The sequence below is a fragment of the Rattus norvegicus genome, chromosome 17 (assembly GCF_021556685.1).
Source record: "Rattus norvegicus strain SHRSP/BbbUtx chromosome 17, alternate assembly SHRSP_T2T, whole genome shotgun sequence".
Classification (NCBI taxonomy): Eukaryota; Metazoa; Chordata; class Mammalia; order Rodentia; family Muridae; genus Rattus; species Rattus norvegicus.
Genome location: NC_141550.1, coordinates 18,874,797 through 18,893,349, shown reverse-complemented (window position 1 = coordinate 18,893,349; position 18,553 = coordinate 18,874,797). Strand labels below are relative to the sequence as shown.

At 44.3% G+C, this 18,553-nt stretch overlaps 1 protein-coding gene and 1 long non-coding RNA gene across 17 annotated transcripts in view; one reads left to right on the top strand and one right to left on the bottom strand.

The window, feature by feature from the left end:
- Atxn1 (ataxin 1) overlaps nt 1-18,553 on the bottom strand; it is a 410,902-nt gene that overhangs the window by 197,141 nt on the left and 195,208 nt on the right.
- Nucleotides 513-8,885, top strand: LOC120097815 (uncharacterized). Its single transcript, XR_015641527.1, has 5 exons — nt 513-644; nt 2,154-2,299; nt 5,122-5,305; nt 6,034-6,145; nt 7,724-8,885. It is a non-coding gene; the product is annotated as an uncharacterized LOC120097815 (long non-coding RNA).

Here is an 18,553-nt window from a genome sequence, read left to right as displayed (position 1 = left end):
CATAAACATGTACATACACAAAGACACACATTCACACACATGTTTATTTCATGCAAAGAAATACACCAACAATGCCAAGCCACACACCTTGCCGCTTCTGAAGTATAAAGCTAGCACAGTTCACCAGGAGCTACACACTCTTCACAGGAATGAAGCATTTAAACGCAGAGGATTTGGGACTGAAAAGGTGGGGCATTAGAAATATGGGGCAAGCAGTGTACACGGAGTAGAGCTGTGGCTTCGGTTCTGCTCATTTCTTCCCATGTCCTCAGGCTACCACATCATTCCAGGATAGGGAATGGAGGAGGAGAGGTAAGCAGGGAGGCAGCTATGGCTTGGTGCCTATTTCCTGAGGAACAGTAATTTATGGTGTCTTTTCCCACATGTGGAAAAACAGCAACACTGAAACCTAAGCTCGGACGCAGAAGCATGTTTCAGTTCTTTTCATTTGGAATGGGACAAGCCAACCCATCATGCATCTGATTACATTAGGGGAAAGTTCAAATGAAAGTGCAAAAGTCCGGTCCCATATCACACCCTAAATCACAGTCCTGTAAGCTCCACGGGACAGCAGCCAGGAGCAAAAGAAGGATTACTCTGCCTACGTGTTCATCTTCTAAATGGGCCTTGAATCACAGCCCGTGGTAAGCTTTATCTGGGCATTGATTGTTAGTGTCCTGAGTGTCAGTATTTCAACTATTAGTTTTTAGATTCTTATATTTTGAATATCTGCTTGCGTACAGTGCCTGATGGGGGGCCATAAGAGGGCACTATATCTCCTGGAACTGGATTTATAGAAGATTGTAAGCTACCATGTGGGTCACAGAAACCTGGGTCCTCTTAACTGTGAAGCCATTTCTCCAGCCCCCATTTTATTTTAAATCTTCTCTTTTACCTTTTACATGTAGTTTTCTGTGGGGGTAGGCATGCTTCTACAGGCATGTGGAGGTCAGAGGGCAATCCGTAGGAATCACTTCTCTCTTTTCCTCATATGTGTTCTCAGTGTTGAACTCAGGTCGTCAGGTTTGGCGCCAGGAGCCTGTATCAGCTGAGCCACCTCTTTGGCCCTCAACCATTTTCTTGAAACCCCCAAATTTTGGCATAGCCAGGGCTCTCTAGAGCGTATGCCTTCTCAACCATCCCTATTGAATGCTTTTAGAGCTTTGCCCTTGGGTTAAAGCTGGTTGCTGACCTCTGGGCTTGGGGGTAAGCACCAATAACGTCTCAGAAGGTCATAGAGACTTAGTGAGCGAGTCGGATCTGTGCTCAAAGCATCAAGAAGCTTTGGAACCAGAGGACTTGATTGTGGCATGTGGAATCATACAGAAATTCTATTTTCCTGGGCTTGGTGGCTCACGCCTGCAATCCTGGCACTGAGGAGGCTGGGCCAGGAGGATCGCAAGTTCAAAGCCAGACTGAATGAAGAGTGAGGCAACACTGTGGTTTGAGTGTGGAATGCCTCTCATCGGCTCATGTGTGTAAACACTCGTTTGAAGCAGGTGATGCTGTTTTGGAATGCTATGGAACTTTTTGGAGACTTTTAGAGTATTTTTTTTCCATCCTTGATGGAAGTGGGGCATGGGGCCAGGCCTTGTGATTTCATTGCTCAGTCCCACTTCCGGTCTGCTCCCTGCGCCCTACTTCCTGGTTGTAGACACAACTTGACCAACGGCTGTGCTTTGCCTCCCATTCCTTTGCTGCATGATGGTTTATATACCTCCCTAACTTCTCCTTCTGGAGGCTGCCTTTGTCAGCTCTTTTATCACAGCAGCAAGAAAACTAATTAGTAAGGGCCCTGTCCAGATATGGGAGGACATGGGGGTGGGGGGACAGAAACACCATATCAATAATTTTTTTTTCATTATCAAGTCTAAGCAGAGGGAAAAATGACTAGAGGCACGGAGGGTATGAGAGGCTTTAAATCTTAGTACACCATTCTGAGAAGGTCGCAGAATAGCTTTGAGCCTTGCTTCCAAGCCAGGAGAAACCAGGAGCCAACGGCTTGCTCCAGCCTTTTGTCTTCTCCACACTGTCCATCTCACGCTCCTTAGTTCCTTGTCTTTCCTTGCCAGCAGGGACCTAGTGTGTTAAGAAGGCTGTGCCTTTGAGCCCTGAGGAATCTGACAATGGCCTTCCTCACATTGTTCCCACAGTAACCAGAGCCAGCTGTTCAGGCCGGCCAGCCAAGTTGTGGCTCAGGGTCACACATAACAGGACCTCTGCTCAGAGAACTTCAGCTCCAGACTCTCCCTTCCCAGGAACTTTTTCTTCAAGTCAGCACACTCCTGGCAACTCACGAGTGAGTCTGTGATCCTGGGGGCTTCATGTCTAGAGTATTTAGCCATAATCATTTGACACTTCCCCATTAATGACGGCTGGAAGATCCTGGGACTTTTAAGATCTCTGATCCGATGATGCACAGAGCTCTGGGGTGCCATGAGATCCCGATAACAGGTAGACAGCGGGTTTCCCCAAGCATTTTGTTACCTTCTGTTACCATGGAAAAGATCATGGGTCTTGGGTGAGGGTGACCATCTCAGAGGAGAGAACCAGAAACTTGTAAGACGCGGCTCTGAGCAGTCAGGATAAGGAAGGGTTCCCTTTCTCCAGCAGCTGAACTATGCGATCCTAATAAGGGAGGCTCCTTGGAAAGCACTGCTTGTATTTTTAGCTTTTCTAAGGGAGGAAGGCGTTTTTTGAATGGATGAAATGGAAAGGAATGCAGGGCAAGGGTGTGGGAGTGGGGTGGGGGGTGCTATGGAAACAGGGTGGGAAGATCAGGAAAAACTCAGACAGACGTCCGTCGGGGACAGATAGGCAGCTTCCTCCTTTCTTGACAGATGAGACCAGCTGGGCTTCCTGACTTGTGTGGCATGATGCTTAGGTCTTCTGGTCCAGACACCCAAGTGAAAAAGGAATTGGAGAAAGGAAATGTTTTATCTGAAAACACGGCCAGTGTACAACACCTAAATGTTTGAACTTCCCCATTTTTGAGACAGGGTTTGACTGGGTAGCCCAGGTTAGTCTTGAATTCATGATGTAGCCCAAGATGGCCTCAGACCCAAGCCTCAGCTTCTTGAGTGTGGGATTACTTATGTGAACTACCACACCCAGTCTGAAGTTCTATTCTGGAGACAGCAAAGGAGGCCAGCCACAGAAAGAGCTTGACAACGGAGATTGATTTGAATGTAGCTCTAACTTTCATAGCCTCAAAGAAACACCCCGTCTAGACTAACAGACATCAGAAATCAATAACAGATGAATGGATCCCTTCTAAGTGACCTCATTATGTTCCTAGCAAAGTGAAGATGCCAGTCTAAGGGAAAAAAGGACCCTAATGAGCTGAGGAACCCAATGTGTGTATACCTCAACTCATGGGGACTCATAATTGCTGCAACTCAGAGATCAGATGCCATCATGTCTGTAAGGACCCTTCTCAGACACAAACCTATTTGCCTGCTAGGTTTTAAGGCAAGATTGCAAACTATGCAAGTAAACAGCCTTGTGGTGTGGTCAACACAGGCCCAGAGCCGACGAGGAGGGAACACAACAGTTAGTTTCCCAACTCCAAAATAGGACTAAAGGACTGGGTGCTCTACGAGAGGAGTCGCTGTGTTTTGTTTAATGGAACTAAATTTATGCCCATTTACATTGGGAGCAGGTGGCACTGGGTGGCAAAGAAAGGCCTGAAAATATTCCTATTTAGTGAATGCGGTGGTATGTATAATTAGCCGAGATTTATTTTAAAGCACTCTTATCTTCATACTCTTTTGTGCAATTCAAACTGGTGAGGACTTAGAGGAAGCTTTTGAATTTATTATAAAAGTACAGCCATCCATCCTATGATCTGTTAAGAAATAAAAATGAGCCAAGGTATCAAGAGGCCTCCCGGTGTCTATTTATTAGGCTCAGACAAAAGGGGAGGGCTAGCTTCCTTTCAGAGGAATGAGTCAGTTGCTGTTGGAGGACAAAGGAGCAGGCGGAACAATAGAGTCAAGGGGAAGAGGAGCCAGGGAAGACTCAGGCTGACGCACTTTAAGAAACCTAACATTTGTTCATGTGAGATTTCAAACAAAGCTTCACAATGGAATGCCAAATAGCTCTTACCCAGCATCCATGAAGTGCTGACTCATGGCTGATCTTAGGCCTCCAAGTGAATTCCTGGCCCAGCACTGAATTCCTCAGCATTTCAGTAGGAAGCATACAATTGTAAACTCACTCAGAATCCTGAGGTCTAAGTCAGGGGACTCTAGGCTGAAGCCTGGCTGAGATCCAGGTCCTCTTGTTAATGAGTTAGGGGCTCTCATCCAAGTCTACCATGTTCTTCTCCAACCACCCCCTCATGCCTCTTTTCCCTTTCAGCCGTCCCTCTCGTCTTTGGAATTGGACCATGGTCCTTAGTATTAGTTCAGAAATATTACAGAGGTTGGAAATCCTGAGTTTTGATCTTAACTTTGTCATTCTCCCCTACCCCTTTTAAGGCCTCTCTGTCTCTACTGCTAAACAAGGACATGGAATTCCCAGGGCAAGACACAATTCCTTGTGACATACTTATAATAGTTGACTTTCATCTTCTAGCAGATTTTCAAAGTGTTTTCATGAACTTCACACACACAAAAAAATGTTCTTAGGAGCCATAAAAAGAAGGAGGAGAAGGAGGAGGAGGAGGAGGAAGAGGAGGGGGGGAGGAAGAGGAGGGGGAAGAAGGGAGAGAAGAAAGAAAGAAAGAAAGAAAGAAAGAAAGAAAGAAAGAAAGAAAGAAAGAAGTGAAATGCTTTCTATGAAATAGGATGTTATATGTTAGTGAGTCAAGGGCACACATAATTACATAACTTCTCTCCGATAACTTTGAATGATGAGTTTATTTTTCACATGTAAATTAGAACCAACTATCTCAACATGTTACATTAGAAAAAAAAAAACCAATCTAAATATTTCACATAATATAAATTAACAATTCCCAAAGAGAAGGGAGACAAGATCATCTCCCGCTGTGGAGGTCTCAGCATCCTTCAGCGAAACAACATGCAAACCACACACACACACACACACACACACACACACACACACACACACACAGAGGGGGGGGGGCAAAAAGAAACATTCCCTTTTTCCTTACAGACTTGCCAAACTCCCTACAGAGATGCCAAATCTTCACAAGAAATGCCCAAGCCTGCAGAGAGAATCAGAAGATGAAGGGCTTTGCATAAGTGAGCTTTAAAAGTCCGCTGCTCAACGGTCCTCCTTCCACTCCTCAAACACTCAAAGCTATAGTCAGTCTTCGGGGAAAGGACTTTGGAGTGAGGTAATTATAACGCGAAGGAGACCGGTTCTGAATAACCCCCAAGGCTTAAGATTAGACTTTAATGCATTTGCTTTCAGAAGCCAAACCACAGGAAGTGTCATCTCTTACAGTGCATGCTGCCAACTCCTGCATACCGTGTGCAGGCTCACCCATAAAGCCAGGAGACAGGGGGACAAAGTTGGGTACAGAAAATTGGCCAGCCAACATCGGCTGATTTCTTGAGATCATAATGAAGGGCTGCAAACTAAGTGGTTTCAACAATGGAAATGTATCGTCTTAGTTGTCTTAGGAAATGGGAGTCCATAATGAGGTCTCAGTAAGTCAGCTCACCATGTACTTCCCGGGAGCAAGGAAGACTGGGAGGGAGGCTATTCCAGGCCTCTTCTTAACTTCCATGGTCTTCTTCCGTCTCCAATGTTCTGAGACTCAGGGCAGCCTGATGTCTCCCTTCACAGAACACTGTCTCTGAGTGGCTTTCTCTGTGTCCAAATTGTCTCCTTTCATAAGAACGCACCTCATACTACAGGGGTTTCATGTTTACTTGCTCAAATTCGAACACTCTACTTCCAAAAAGACCTCACACATGGTACTAGGGATGATGGGGGTGCTAGAGGTTAAAGATCTCATACATGGTACTAGGGATGATGGGGGTGCTAAGGGTTAGTGATCTAACATTTTGTAGGGGCAGAGTTTAGCAAGTGACCCTAGTTCATTCGAACTTATTTCAGGAATAGAAAGCAAATAAAGCCAGCTCCCATGGGGATGAATGTTGTCCCATGGAACATGTTACCAGTGTCCAAGAGATTCATCAGACTTCAGTGGTTGAACAGCAAATCATAGGTAAGGACACATCTTAGTACATCATCACCTGGCTTTATTGTGACATCGAGCTTACTTCTATTGTATCCCTCCTAGACCCCTTCTCATTTTTGGCCATGTAAATATCATGTAACCTACATGACAACATGGTTCCTTCTGAACACAGTCACCTGCTGGTTGTACACCCTCATCACATATTCAGTCTATCTCGTTCCTCTTGCTTTTGTATCTCATGCATTTAGGGGAAGAAAAAAATTTTAAAGCTCTTTTAGAAAGAAGAATCAAAATATATTTTGACCTACGGCTATGTTTGGGACAATTATTAGTCCACGGAAGAAACCATGGTGGCTATCACAAGCAGGTAAATTTGTAGGTAGATTTACAACTTCGTGTAGCCTAGGCTAGCCCTGAATCCTTATGCAACTGACAGTAAACTTGAACTCTATCCTCCTGCCTCTACCTCCTGGTGCTAGATGACAGGCATAGCTCACCACGGTCAGTTTGTGAGGTGTTAGAAATCAAACCTGAAGCTTTGTGCATACTAAGCAAAGCACCCTACCAACTGAGCTACATTTGCAGTTCAAAATTTTTAGAATTCATACTGGAGAGGATACAGAATATCAAAAAGGTTAGCTAAGTCAGACTCAGCCATGCAGCTGCTAAGTCCAGACACAGAATACAGAGTAGCTCTTTGGACATCCAGCTCTACACACTATTGTTTTTTTTTTTTTTTTTTTTTTTTGTTCTTTTTTTCGGAGCTGGGGACCGAACCCAGGACCTTGCGCTTCCTAGGTAAGTGCTCTACCACTGAGCTAAATCCCCAGCCCCCACACTATTGTTTTATGGCAGTATCAATATGTAGCCCAGGCTAACCTGGAATTCATGATCCTCCTGCCTCAGTCTTTTGAGTTTTGGGATTATGGAGATGCACCACCACAGCTGACACTTAAGGTTTTGATTGTAAAAAAAAAAAAAGTACAACAGGAAGGGTTGGAGAAAGAATAAAAATCAAACAGGATACAACTGGGCTGGGGAGGAATGCTGGAGTGGAGCACTTGCCAAATAGGATACAATCTGTCAGATCAACAAGCAGGGCTGAAAGCATTTTTAAAAAAACAAAACAAAACTGTATATCAACAGGGAAGTAATAAAAAATAGTATAACACTTATATTTTACAATTAAACATATTTTTCAAAATGTCTTAAGTCTAGGTTTTATGTACCCTTACAAAAATAGGGTGACTTTTTCCCCAGCCCCATTTTTTGGATGGTAAACTAGAAGAGGAACTCTTCAACAGTCATACATATTCTATGACAACGGGGTTAGAGAAAGAACCACCTTGTCTTAAATCTAGAACTGGCATGACTTTCCAGAGAGAAACCTGCAACACCCTGTCCTTGCAGACAAATAAAACCAGAAAGAAAGTAGCACATATATCCATTGTCATGGCTGCTGTAGAGCCTTGTATTTGTAGGGTGGAGGGCTCAGTCAAGATGGCCTCCAATGTCCCTGAGAACAGGAAAAAGGCTGTTTTAGGAAATACTCACAAGACTTGCAACTGATGAAGGCAGTTAATAATATTTTCCACTTTATTACAGGCCCCAACACTGTCTCCTGGTATCCTACAATCAGAGTTCAGGAAAAGGTTTCCAGAAGGAAGCAGCTCTGAGCTACTTACTGCTGGGGGAGTATCAGCTCAAGAGACAACGTAACACACATACTTGTTCCCAAAGGGTTTGGAGAGCAATGACTGCAGGAGATGAGTGGGAAAGCAAGTAGAGGTTAGAGGTCATGTGCAGAGGATATCAGGCAACTTCTAAGTTGACCCGGGAAAGTCTAAAGTGCTTCTGAAGGCTTACATAGAGAAGTGGACTTCTCTGAAGTATACTATGTCCAGTGGTTGGCACTCAAACATGTTTAGCTCTGAATTCCCTTTCCAAGATTTTCTGGTTGGTTTGTTTTAAGATGCCTGCTCACCATCTCTACATGGAGCCCCTGCTATAGCACTTCCAATGGGGCTAAATTAAAGTTCTATCATCTCTTCAAGATCTGGCCTGGGGTTGTAGAAAATGTTATAAGTCCCGAAATATACAAGGAACTGAGAAAAAATATTCTGGAGGCAATATCTTTGAATTGAAAAACAAACAAACGAGCAAACAAAAAACCCAAACAACCACAACAACAAAAGCAAAGGAAAAGCCGATCTATGTCTATACCAGTCATTGCTTTCTAGTTGTATCCAGGAATTTTAAGGAATCAAATGCATCTGTGAATGTATCATATGCTGCACGTGTGCATGCAGGAGGTGCATATGTTGGGGAACCTGGGAGGTAATGCTAAACCAGCTTTCAAGAGCATGCGCTTTCACTGGCAACCAGAATGGCTTTCTTGCCACGCAAAGCTGCCACCTTGCACCTGGAGTTTCTCTCTAAAAGACAAAGTAAAGTACAGAACAAGAATCATAACTTACTGTTTTCAGTATCCCATAACACTAGGTCCAAAGCGATCCATACATGTAGGGGTTGGTTCTGATGCTAAGGTCCTGTTCCCCAATTGGTTCTTGATTCATCAATAAAGATACCAGTGACCAATGACTGAGGACAGGGGTAAGAGGGCACTTAGAGTTGTGCCAGAGGACACAGGGAGAACCAGGGAAGGAGAAGGAGGCAGTAGCTGCAGGAGATAAAGCCAACAGTCGTGTGAGTTTTCTGCTGGAGTGGCCATGGCCACTCTATCCGATTAAAGACGTTTTAAAATTAATCAGTGTATGTGTGTGTGTGTGTGTGTGTGTGTGTGTGTGTGTGTGTGTGTACATATGCACACTGTTTTTTATCCATGGATCTAAGGGAATCTGGGTGGGGGCTGGTAATGTGGTCATTCCTGGAGCTTAAGGCTAGGTAGCAAAAAACTACAAACTGTACACACACATGGTCCTACAGTTACTGTGAAGATAACCTTGAACTTATGCTCCTGCCTCCACCTCTCTAGTGGGAATACATATAGTACATGCCCAGTATAAGTACATATACATTGTACTTGGTTTGTGTGGTGCTAGGAATTGAAGCCAGGACCTTGTACATGCAAGTACCCTCTCTATTCATTGAGCAACACTGTCAGCCCACTATGTGCATCTCTTTTATAAACAGCACAATATGCATCCAACAAGACTGGTCTAATCCTTCTGGGGTTATTTAATGGGAGAGTTCTCTGGCTTCTCAAACAGTGGAAGATCCACCGAGATGTCCACTTACCAAGAGTAAGTATGTTCTGGGGTCAGGCTGTGGTACCTGCTGTGAAAACCTGAGGACTGGAGTTCGGATCCACAGCAGTCACATAAGTGCTAGGTGTGGCAGCCTCTAATCCTAGCCCCACGGAGACAGAGACAGTGTGTGGATGCCTGGATCAATCATAAACTGAGTCAATGACCTTTGAGTTCAAAGGTGAGAGGCCCTGCTTCTGAGTGTATGGTGAAGGACAACTGATGTCAACTTCTGGCCTCCACATGTGCATGCACAAGGCCTCCCACGTGAGTCCACACATATACACAGGCATTTCACACACTTACACACATGCAGAAAAGGAGCAAATGTGTTTGGGCGTGAAATCTTCCTGGCTGCTTCACAAGTAACAAGATTTTGCAATGGCTGGCTTTAGCAGAGGTGAGATGAAGCTGCAAATTCCATTTACAGTGTGCCTTCTGGGTCCTTCCAAAAGCAGAAAAGTTCTCTTCTCTTCTCTGGAGGGAGCTCTTGCTGAGGTCTGGATGTATCTTGCCTCACAAGGGTTGATATGTTGGGAGGTAAAGTCCTCAGTGGGGCAGCATGGGAGGGGGGCGAGGCCTTTAAGAGGTGTGATGTAATGAGAGGTGGAAGGCCTCATCCCCCTCAGTCTTTGGCTTCCTGCTACCCTGATGCTTTCTGCAGTAGGTGACTCTTTCATAGGGACACTTACGTCAGAACCAGCATGATGCTGGTTTCTGCAGGTGCTCCCAAGTGTTCCCTGAAGTGTCCACATGTGTGTAACTTCCGTGTGTCCTCATACTGAATTCTAGTCAAGGATAACAACCTGGGCTCTCCTGTGTGCGGATGTGGTTGCTCCACGTATGCCGGATGACAGAATATTAAGTCACTGAAATCCCAGAAAGCTAAAAGCCCCTGGAGGCTGAGCGTCAGCAGTATAGACAACAAGTGAATATCAGGACATCAAATATTTCTGGAGATTCTGCAGAGTTTCCGTTTTCTCCTAGTCAGTAATACCAAGATGCCAGGTCAACAACAGTTTGGGTCTTAAAAAATTACCAGCATCCAAATATATATAATTCCAGAGTATAGATGACTCAAAGGCTATTTTGATCACTTAGCGAAGATGTACAACAATCCATTTTTCCTTTGGAAAATCACCATCTCTTTTGGGGATTATTTTACAGCCCCCGTACAAACCGTCTAACGTATATTAGCCCCTGGTCTTGTTTAGGAAACGTCAGGGTCATGGCAGCCCAGACAAGTCTCGAAAGGAAGGGTCTGGTGTCTCTCCAGATGCTGCTGTCCTTCTGCACTTCTCTACTCCATGACCTAGTTCAGTGCTCTACAACTGGATAGCTGGGCTCTAACTCTGCCCCAGTAACTAAAATGCAGTGCATGAGGGCCACATGGCTCAGTAGATAGAAGGGACTTGCTGCCAAGCCTGAGGACCTCAGTTCCATCCCCAGGACCTACATGGTAGAAGGAGGGTTCAACACCTATAAGCTGTCCTCTTACTGCCATACATACACTGTGGTGCATTCATGTGCATATGCACACAGAGAGAGATACACATATGCATATGCAATATGTAGATGCACATTTAAGAATGCTTATATATATCTACATATCTATGTGTATGTATATAAACGTACTTAGATATATACCTACATGTATACATATATAGATAAACATACATGCAGAAGATAAGAAAACGAAAATAAATGTAATTTTTTAAAAATACTCAGGACACGTGGATTAGGACCATTTCCTGTCCTGCTTACCTAAGTATGTAGTACTCCGCCTCCCACACAGTAGGCTCTCAGAAGTAACCTCTGATAGATCGAAAGTTGATTCACGGTCCCAAGAAACTGCTCATCACTCTCTGGCCCAGGCCAGGTACAGGGGTCTCTTATCCCATCTGACACCCCACCCCCATATGAGAGATGTCACTTGGCTCTTGATCGCCTAGGGCCATAGCTACTGATTCTGCCCATATCGGTAGGCATGCATCCTGATCCCTAATGCTTCCTTCTCTGCTTGGAGGCAGTCAGAGCTAAAAGCTTTTAGAGCTCTCAGAGGCAGGAGACTTGAAAGACCCATTACCAAGAAAATTCTGAAATGCAGGTGGGGCTCAAGCATTGAGGCTTCGAAGAGTGATTTTTCCCCCCCCATAAGAAGCCACCTTGGATACCGAGGCAGCCTTGTGAAGCTGGAATTTCCAGATATGCTGGGCTCAAATCACCAAGAGCTCTTTGAAGATAAAAGGCCTGGTGCAGCTAGTGATTCGCAGATTACAATGTGTTTATGTTGTACGCCTGCACTCACTTAACATAATTTAGTAAGAGACCAGGGGTGACCAACTCTGCCCAAGAGGGATCAGCTAATGACAAAGACAGGGGACGAAATAAACAGTTTTCAGAACAATAGCTTTTGTTCAAGTCCATCAAGGTTTTGGTGATTTTTTTTTTTCCTGAAAACCTGCTGTGTGTTCAGTGTTCCACTGATACTTGGAGGAAATCAGGAAGACATCATTACCTGGGCTTAAAGCTCATTCCCTCCCACAAGGCTCTAAGCGCACACCCCACAGGCACCATGGTTTATCCAAAATCCTCTTTCACTCTAACAGACGTTACTGGCTTTCCACCATCCAACCACGGCCTAAGCGGCTAGACCAGGCTTCCTCAATCCCAGGCAGGTTGAGCTATCCTGTACTAAACGCTAAAAGCTCTCTCCAGCCTCAATAGCTCAGAGTCAGCCATATTTATGACTTCTAACCTGCATTTGGTAATCTTCATTGTCAACCTGACAGAATTTAGAATGGCCTCTGTAACAAACCTCTGTATAAGCCTGTGAGGGCATCTCTGACAGGGTTTACCTAGGAAGGAAGACCTACCCTGAATGTGGGTAACACTGTCCCAAAGACTGGCATTTCAGACTGCAAGTAGAGGGTGAACTGGGTAGGAGCCATTACTTCTTCCTGCTTCCTGATTGTTGAAGCTTCTTCACGTTCTTGTGACCACGCCCTCCCCAACATGGTGGGCTGTACCCTCGAACTGGGAACCTTAAGAAGCCCTTCCTCCCTTCCTTAAGTTTCTCCTATCATGTATTTTGCCAGAGCACTGAGGTAAGTAAGTAATACACTGGGGTTTGAAAATTTTCTTCAAGCTCAAGCCTTTGAAAATGTCATCCTTTTCTGCTTAGACGAACTTCTCCAGAGCACATCGCTCACTTGTTTCTTCACAACCTATGTCAAGCATCTGACCCGTTTCTTATGACCACTCCTTCATCTCGGGCCCTGACAAGATGCTCTTTTGCATATCACTACTGTACAAGAGACATGGGAGTCTTCCTCCTACTTCCTGCCGTCCCTTCTGCTGGCCCATCTATGAACACTTTGTTGGACTCTAGGAGGCCCCATGCCAGGTGCCCTTGGTCTACGGTATCTCTAATGAGTGCACGTAACCCTTTTGACTCACAGACAGCACTTGTAGATGAGTAACCAGAGCTCTGGAAACTTCCGCAGGTTGTTCAAGTTCACACATCCAGCAAGAGGCATAGCCAGCTGCCTCTGGTGCCAGTGCAGCCATGTTTTCTTCTTGTGTTTTCTTTCTAATTAATAGGGTAAAATGCTTGACATAAGAAAGGTTTCTAATGATTCCCAGTTTGAAAGTACTGCCCACCATCTTGGGAGGCGTGGCGGCCAGAGGATGCGATAGCCCATCATACCGCATTCACCTTAAGGAAGCAGGGATGGATACTGACGCTCGCCTGACCTCCATGACCATTCTAACCAATCAAATTGACAATGAAGATTAATCATCGCAGTCCTCAATACACCTTCTGACATCATACCAAACTCAACTTCAGGAAGATTCTCCCAGTGTACTCTCCTAGAACTCAGTGACACACACACACACACACACACACACACACACACACACACACACACACATGCACGCGCAGGCATGAAGGTTGCAACGTGAGATCAGGTGGTGAAGGCACAGGTTGGGAGGTCTGTTGGCTTTCTGGGGATTTCTCCCTATTTCAGTCTGTCATCTAGATGGTTATTAGTGGTTCCCCGACAGCTTTTATCAATGTCTCTAATTTACAGAGTCAGCCTAAACGCCTTTTGTTTCTAACTACAACACACGGGATCTTTACGGTAGACAATTTAAACAAGCATCAAAGCCTCTGTTGATACTGTCTCTCCTTTTATTCTCCACTTTTGCTAATACAAGGGACAGCCTGTCCTAGTAATTATTACCAGGCTAATGTCAGGTTCAGCTTAGCACATAAAATACCTCTTCAGTGTAGCTTTCTTCGCAAGAGATCAAAACATTTTTTTTAATGGCAACATCAAACAGAATCAACATGTAAACACATTTCAATAAAAATTCTTTCCTCTCCAGTGATTTCTTAATATTTGGAATTCTTTATTAGTTCCCTTCGCTTCCAAATGGTAACACAGCACGCGCTGTTTTCCTCTTACCGTCTTCTGAGACTCTAACACATTTACTGACAGTGAGTGGCTTGTGCTATGTTTTCGGGAATGTTCTAGAACTAGTCAAGTTTGTCACATGGCTTGACTTTGGAGGTCAGGAAGGAACGTGGTGTACGTTTTTAATATACTGTTTTTCCCTCAATGTTCCTCCTTTCCTCCCCCTATTTTCCCCTTGTAGAGCTTTACTGAACACCTTGGGACCACCCACCCCTGTACTTTTCTAGCCTCACTTTATTGGCCGAAGGATGGCGTGGGCTATTCTTTTACAGCATGGATGACCCATGCATACATACACCCCTGACCACCAAACTAAGAAAACTCAGACTATTTTCTTACCACAGGGGAAGCAGTACAGCATGTTTTATCTGTCTGCAAATAATCCCACCAGATCTGGCATTTCTAAGATGTTCTCTGGTCCTTAGAAAACCCATGAAAGCCACTTGGATAGAGATGTACTGGCCCCCACAGGCTGCCTTCTTGTTAATGCAGAAGGTGAAAAGACTCCATTAAAGCCAGGGGAACACAAGCGAGCATGCCCCTGTTCCTCAACAGTGTTCTGATGGGGCAGGCCAACTTAACTACATAAGGAAAAGAAAGAAGAGATCTTTTTGTTGTTGTTGTTGTTGTTGTTTGAAATGAGGGAAGGGGCAGCATAGTGACCAGTTACCTGTAAACACTAAATGACTGAACTCTGAGCAAGTGAGATGGACCATTTTTACCTGAGAACTCCTCAGGGGAAGAGAACAAGGGTAAAAAATGAGAAAAATGACCTTTTCTAAATGGTAGTTAGTTAGAAGGCATATCCCATTTTTAATAACATTAAAAATACAAAATACCTATGGAGGAATAAGTAAGAATCCATATAATTAAACACTGTTGATGGACAGAGAAAACAGAAACAACGGTCAAAAACCTGCCCTGTCCTAGAACAAGAAGTTAGTTCTTCCCTGATTAGCATATAAACTTGACACAATGTTTAAATACCTATAAGGAGGCTAATCCTGAGGCTCAGAACAGACAAACAGGAAAGAGTACTCATAAAGATAACGTCAAAAAGAAACAACGAGAGGTTAGCTTACTAGACTTTGAAAGATACCACGTCTCTGAAAGCAGAACATTGTCCATGAGCCAGAGGGGCTATCAGAACCAAGACGACCCAAGTAGATCCATAAACAAACGGCAAACCAGTGCATAATAAAGTTGGCATTGCATTTTATCAGAGAAAGAGAGGCTTTCAACAACAAAGGACTACCATCTAGGAAAAAAAAAAAATTTAGTTAGATCCCTAGTTTGTATCCAACACCGTAACAGCCAGAGGACCAAAAACTCAAACGAAAAACTGACAACATAAAACATTGGAGGTGGGCTGGAGAGATGGCTCAGTGGTTAAGAGCACTGACTGCTCTTCCAGAGTTCAATTCCTGGCAACCACATGGTGACTCACAACCATTGGTAATGAGATCTGATGCCCTCTTCTGGTGTGTCAGAAGACAGCTACAGTGTACTTATATATAGTAAATTAATTAAAAAAAAATAAAACATTTGAGGAAGAGCCTTGAACATTTTATATCAAGGAGGGAAAGCCAGTCACAGGATGCTACATACTCCCTAGTGGATCTCTGTGTCTAAGTCATCTAGAGCGAGAACAGGCGGGAGATCCGGAGCAGATCAATGCATGCAGCAGGCTGGAGGAGAAGACATGGCGAGCGATGGCTTGGGTAGGTACTTGGTTTCTTTGAGGGATAATAAAATGTTCTGCCATTAGACTGTGGTCATGGTTGTATAACTACAAATAAAAAAAGAAACCACCAAGTCTGACTTCAGAGTAAGTTATATCCCAACAAAGTTATTATTTTAAAGGTACTAATAAGATGAGGCAATTTAAAAATACATAATTATCCAGTGGGGAGGGCCTAAATATGTCAAAAGCCATCGAGCCAAAAAGAATCTGACAGCATAATTTTCAAAGAAAGTCCGTGAAAGGGACATGAAAAGTGAAGTGGAAAAAAGAAATCCTAAGACGAAGATGGTAATTTTCTGTGTGCTGCTAAGTGCCCCTCCAGACTCACAGGCCGGAGGAACCCAACACCTAGCCGGGAAGTGGGCAGCTCCAATCAGAGGAGCCCACAGTAGAACCCCAAGAAGTGAGCCATTTCCACCTCTCAAAATGGTAAAGATTCCGGAGCTTTACGGCATCACGTACAGAGGACAGACGCACTCACGCAGAGTTAGCAGGAACCTGGCTCCCAGGCCTGCCAAAATGGGGGCTGATTTGGCAAGGCTCGTTGGGATGAAAACTGCATATTCCTTTTGATCCAACAATATCCCTGGGGTAATTTCCCCTCTAGAGAGGCTTGCTGACACACTTGCTATTTTTAAGAAGTTATTCACTTGAAGCATTGTTCATAGCATCAAATGACTTCGAACAATTAAAAACAGGTCCACTAATGTGCGAATGAATACATTATGACAAAGTCTATAGGAAAATATTATTTAGGCACTGGAAAAGTAAAGCCTCCGCTATGTTCTGACTAAGCAAGTTTGATACATTGTAAAGAACAGAACATTGTGTGCGGCACACAAAGAGTTACAGTTTGTTGGTTTTTTTTAAGTGACAGCTAAAAAGAATTGTTAAGGTTTTTGTTTTTTTGGGTGTGTGTGTGTGTGTGTGTGTGTGTTTGTGTGTGTTTGTGTGTGTGTGAATGTATATGTAAATGTGAATGTGTGTATGTGCATGTATATGCATATGTGTATACGTGAGTACATGTCTGTGCATGAGTGTGTGTGTGAGACAGAGAGAGAGTCTGTGTGTGTGTGTGTATGTGTGTGTGTGTGTGTGTATGTGTGTGTGTGGTTTAATAGAGTTTGTTCTCTCCTCCACATGTGGATCCCGAGGATTGAACTTGGCTCATAAGGCTTAGCCACAGTATCTTTATCCACTGAGCCATCTCACCTGACCCAAACTCAGAATTATTGATTATATAGTTATAAAATACCACCCAACACACCTGCAGGAAAATAATAGAGCTTGCCTCTACCTAAGAATGGAATAACAGGAACATTTCTTTTTTGGCAAAAATTTCATGTGCTTTTGGATTATTTTATTGATTCAAGTCAAAATTGTTTAAAAACCAAAACCAAAACCAAAACCAAAAAAGATGGCGGTATGAACAAAGTGAGCTGTCTAGTTTTGGATAGTCTGTTGCTTTTAACACTGGGATAGTTTAGAACGTTTATAGCTTTTCTGTGTAGGGCCTCACTTCTGTTTTTGAGATGGTCTCTTACTCTGTAGCCTAGGCTGGCTTGAAATTCACTGTTGTGACCCAGAATGCTAGCCCTAAAGTCATGGAAATCCTCCTGCCTCAGTCTCTTGGGTAAGTGGGATTAGAGGCATGCACTACCTGACTGGGTGAGCATGTGTGTGCTGACTTTGCTATGTGGGTCAGACTGGTTTGAACTCACAGTGATCTTCCCGTTTCTGTCTCCTATGTGCTGAGATCAGTCAGTGTCCAGCAATAATAGTGTATATTTAGATGGATGAGGGGTAGAGGAGGATCTGGGAGGAGTTGGGGGAGGGGAAACTTTTGGAGACAGGCAGGGGGGCAATGGCCCGGGCTGGAGGTCACTGCTGCTTAAAGATCCCTGACTCTTCCTACTTTAGCTCTTCCAGAGATTCCTGTAGAAAGCCTCCATGTCCCTCAGCTCTTCCGTAAGGAGGGACTACTAGCAGGAACTTCTGAATGATACCACCACCAAACGGGTGGCCTGAGTTGCCTCCTTTCCGTGACCTTCCCAGCTATTTTTCATTGGCTTTCCAGTGCTTTTCTGAGATCAGAGAACAGGGATTCTGAAATTCAAGGGTATCATGTTTTCCAGACACAGCAAGGCAGCTGCACATATGGACTCACAGCTTTTGTGACAGCACGCACAGGACCTGTTCAAGTCCCAGCCAGCCAGAACCTCAGCAGAGAGGCAGGGGTGGGCATGGAGCTCCATTCCTAGCTAAGGAGCTATTGGCTACCAATGGCTGATGGGGGAGAGAGAGACTCAGTTTTCTTTAAGGGCATGGACCCTGGTATGATGTAACCCTCATGCATGGCCACACATCCAAGAACATGAAGGGAACACACACTGAACTCAGTCTTTGATAGTTTCTCTCTAACTGATCATTCCTTTCTCCTCTGGGAATAAGGAGAAAGGAACATAGCAAGGGTTAAAAACAGCACAGAACAGGACACAGAGCAGGACTGGTAGGGAAGGAAGACCTGGGAAGACTTTCGGGAGGGGGTAAATAAGAGAAAAATACATCTTACAAAATTCTGAAAGGACTAATAACAAAACTGAGAAAAAGACAAATCCAGCATGATGCTAAATTCCTCTAACCCCAGATACTCAGGAAGCTGAGGCAGGAGCATTGTCCTGAGTTGGGACTAGCATTATAATATTGAGTTCCAGGCCAGCCTAGGCTATAGAGTAAAACCCAGTCTCAAGAAAAATAAAACCAAAATATGAATAGAGCTTTATTTTTTAAAGAGACCAGACTGCCTGTACCCAAGGGTGGCTTACAACTTGCAGTATGGCCCAGGTTGGCCTTGAACTTCTGATCCTCCTGCTTCTACCTCCCCTGTGCTGGGATGACAAGCATACACTCATGCTGGGGATTGAACTCAAGGCCTTGCGTGCTC